Here is a 4,783-nt window from a genome sequence, read left to right on the forward strand (position 1 = left end):
GGAAATTACATTTAACCTACCTGAGGTTTGTTTTATCTAACAAAATAGTCATCATTTAAGTTAAAATTAATTGAATTTGCTGACATTAACAATAAAATTAAATTAAAAATTGATATTTGTCATCGATTGACTTATTACTGAACTATTATAGGTCAAATAATTTTTTCTGGACTAAACTATCCTTAAAGGTGAAGATATATCTCATCATATGCATTAACGTATGAAGACGTATGAAGGTAATTTGATTATAAAAGTATTTATTTGGCCTGCAATAATTAAGTAATATATCAATCGATGATAAATACGATTTTTTTTATATTTTTGTTAATATCAGCCAATTTAGTGAATTTTGACTAATGGAGGGACTTATATGTTAGATGAAACCAAACTTCAAAGGTACTAAATGTAATTTTTTAAATCATAAAAAATTTACGTATAATTACACCAATATTAAAAAAAAAAAGAATGTAATTATCCCAAATAAATAAATGTCTAGATACATCACCTCCCTAGCGCTTTGAAAGGGCACAGGTGCAGATCTCTCTCTCCTCTCCATATACCAAGGGGCATGCATCTCTAGAAATAATATCATTTTTTCAATATGGTTAAAAATTCAAAAAAAGAAATGATATATTTCTTCATTCATTATCAAGGTTCAAAGTAAAAAATGATGATATATATTAATTAATTGTGACTTTATAATGACTATTAATCATTGTTTTTGTCAGCAATGACAAAATATTTGCTTTAAATAAAAATTACAGCAAATATTCTAGTTATAGGTAAAATCATAATAAATATTAATTAATTATGATAAAAACTTAAATTAATATTGATTTATTATAATGTTTAAATTTTAGTAGTTTATAATGCATGGAGTAATTAAATTTTTTGTACTGTATGTACCTCAGCCGGATTTATATATACTCATAACACAATCACATGATTTACAACTTCATTCAAAATTTCGGTCATTTAAAATTAATTTGGACTTATTTGTAAATCTAAATAATTATTATTTTTTATTTATATATATATATATATTCAAGGTTTGATGAATTATGATGCCCATAATTAGTTTAAGATAAGATTTTTAGTACACAGTTATATGTAATAGAAAAAAATTATGATGCCCATGAATTGCTATGGACTAAAAAATATGATAAATAACTATTATAAATCACGTTTAAATAAAATCAATGCAAGAACTTATCTCATTGGTCATGAAAAAGTATTAGCCTTGACAATTAGTCATGGTATAAGTTTTAGCCGCCCTCATAAAAATTACGGTCGGTAATGACAAATATTTTAGCAACCCTCACAAAATTTAAAGTCGATAATAACAAATGTTTTAGCCACCCTAATAAAAATTAAGGTCGATAAACATTGTGTGATTGTGGTGAAGAACTAATATCTGCGAACAGACGAAAAAAATGAACAAGCTGTCAATTGAAATTTTAATAAAGAATACATCCCATATATGCCTGACTATGGCCGCCGGTGACGAGGACAATGCCGGAGATACTCCTGCCGGTGATGGGGACGGCGAGGAGGAGGGGGACTGTCGTCAGGTGAATAGTGGAGGCGAGTTTAATGGCGAATCACAATAGTTTGGGGCGGAAGTCGAAAAGTTGTCCTCTTCGATTCTACCGGCAGGGGTCGTTTACCGGCTCGTTCTTCCGGCGATTGAGGGTGGCGCTGGCTTTGGGGCGAAAACAGCAACTATTCCGACCAAAAAAGGAGGGGTTTTGGCCACAGAAATGGATGTTTTGCCAGCGCCTCCATTATTAGGGTTTCGAGCTCTTTCAAGGTCCATTAATGGCGGATGGAGCCCTGCTATTTCACCTCGCTTGTTTAATATGACTGAGTTTCTAAGCCTCGCGAATCGAGTAGTGGATGAAGGCGATAGTGCTGCAATGGAGGCGTTGGTGGCGCTCAAAGCTCGATGGGAGATGAAGTTTGGCAATGGCGGAAAGGAGACAACACAGATTCCGGAGCGGCTTTGTGATGCTTTTTCTGGCAATCAAAAATATGAAACAGTAGCCCAGACGACGGAGAAACAGTCTGCAACGTTTCCCCGGCGATCCGACGAACGTCCGGTGACTTCTCCGACGAAACGTGACGTGCGTCAGCATGCTGGCCTGGAGGCAAATGTGGACAGTGTTGGAGCTGAGGTGGCGGTGACTTTGGGTGATATGGAGGCTTATTTGGAAAGTGAGATGGCTGCTGACATCAGCCCTAGTAGGGCTGATATCACTGCAGCTGCTGACATTAGCAACTCTAAGGCTGATGTCAGCGATGACACAGCAGCTGACATCAGCATTTTTGTGGGGGGAAAAACAGCCTACTCATGACGCGGCAAGGAATAGAGCTCTCGGTGTTCCCGTTCAAACGAGATTGTACATGGGGAATATCCCGTTGCAAGCATGTTCCGAAAATGTGTTTTCGAAAGACAAAATTGCGCATGTCTTCAATAATACTACACGAAAACTTTGTAGTATGTGGCGCCTACAGTGCAAAATGGCGAGGTGATTGTTCGCCCTTCATTGGAAATTATTCGGGATGGATCGAAGCGATGGGAGGCTACACAGTTGGATACTTTCTCGGAAAAAAACTATATTTCCACCATCTTAAAGAATTTGTCACGTCAATTTGGTCGACGTTGCGTGACGTTACTGCTACGACAAATGGATTCTTCTTCTTCCAATTCAAATCAGTCATAGATATGAAAGACGTAATTGAGGGCGGTCCATGGTTTTTCAGGGACAACCGATTGTCCTTCAGAAATGGGAGCTAGGAATGGCAATACAAAAGTTGAAACATACACAAGTTTCCGTCTGGATCAAGCTAAGACACCTCCCAGTGGAGTTGTGGACCACGGAGGGATTGAGTATAGTGGGGAGTGGAGTATGAAAACCGTTGTACCCGGATGCCATAACAAGAGCATGCACGAGATTGGACTTACTCGTGTATGCGTCATGCTAGACATCAACTCAAAATTACCAAAGCATATCATCATCATGACGCCGGACGAGGGAGGAGGGGAAACACCTTGCAAAGCTGATGTCAAATATGAATGGGTTCCCCCGAAATGTACGGGTTGCATGAGCTTAGGCCACTCTATCAAAGATTGTTCGTTGATGAAACCCGGCTAAACCCACCAAACCATCGGTGTTTGTTTATGTACCCAAAGCGGGGGGGCCATGGGTACAAAGGAGGGAGGAGAACACCGCAAAATGGCAAGTGTTCCACAACGTCCTTCCATAATGCGGTTGGACGAGAGCGTACCACCACCATTAGACACGCATGCGACTATCGCTCGAAGCGATGACAAGGGACGAGGGGACAATGGTAAGGCTTTGGTTATTTTTAATACTTTTGATGCCTTGCAGATGCTTGATGATGTAGAAGAAGCTATTGGGGGTCCTAATTAAAGTAGCCCCAAGCACGGTGATCCATGTTGAATATAGCAGTCTGGAATGTTCGTGGCCTGAATAAGAGGGACCATCAACTAGCAGTGAAAGATCTAGTTGCTAATTCAGGTACATTTCCTTGGTCTCCTTGAAACTCGTGTTCGTTTGAATAATGTTTCTCAGATTCAGTCTTTTTTATTACCCCAATGGAAATAATTTGTGAATTATGTGATGACGGGTAATTGTATCTGGATTGCATAGGATGATAACTTTATTGATGTTAATGTGGTTGAGTTGGGCACACAATTTATACACTGTCATGTCACTATTAGATCATTTCAGGAATCAGTTGATATTACTGTCATTTATGGGGCCACTTAGTTAGCGGACAGACGAGAACTTTGGGACTCACTGACTGCATTGGCTATCCAATGTTTGGACACCCCGTGGTTAGTTGGGGGTGATTTTAATGTTGTTTGGGATCTTAGTGAGGTCTGTGGAGTTTCTGGAGACATACAGCTGGCAATGGAGGAATTTAATAATTGCATCCAGAATACAGGATTGCTTCCTTTACCCATGCAAGGAGAATAGTACACATGGCACAATTGCAGTGCAGGCCCCAGGAATCTATGGAAACGACTAGATAGGATACTTATTAATGACACATGGATCGCTCGATCCCCCACTTCATCTTACTCGAGTCTTACACCACATACCTCGGATCACTCACTGATGGTCCTGTATGGGACCGATAGCAACATTTGGGAGGTATGTTCCGATTTAATAATTATCTTATCCTCTACATCAGAGTTCATTCACAGTGTGCAAAGAATATGGCAGCATGAGATAGTAGGCATAGCGATGTACGCGGTGACTCGGAAACTAAAAGCTTTGAAACTAGTTTTCCGAGAACAGAGAAGGAATAAGAGTGATTTATCGTACAATGTGCAGTTGGCTAAGGGTTTTCTTGAAGAGGCACAAATCCTGGTTAGCTCGAACAGACAGGAGGATCTGTTCTTACTCCTGGAGCATTGCTGTCGAATGGTGTTGGCCAAAGCGGCAAAGCTCGAGCAAATCATGCTTCGTCAGAGAGCTAAAATAGAGTGGATGAAGGGGAGTGACCAATGCTCCAGAGTGTTCTTCCGCAAAATTGCGCAACGAAGGACAGCGAGGAGAATATTACAAATCAACAATGAACATAGAGCTACCCATACGGAGCAGGGGGCGGTGGTCAATGAATTTGTCTCTTTCTACCATAACCTGCTAGGAGGAGAGAGACGACGGGATGCCGTTCATATTCGGTTCCTTAAACCCTGGGCACGACATGTGTTGACAGATCAAGAGGCCAACTCTATCTTATTGCCTTTCAC

Source organism: Sesamum indicum, linkage group LG8, assembly GCF_000512975.1.
Source record: "Sesamum indicum cultivar Zhongzhi No. 13 linkage group LG8, S_indicum_v1.0, whole genome shotgun sequence".
Taxonomy (NCBI): domain Eukaryota; kingdom Viridiplantae; phylum Streptophyta; class Magnoliopsida; order Lamiales; family Pedaliaceae; genus Sesamum; species Sesamum indicum.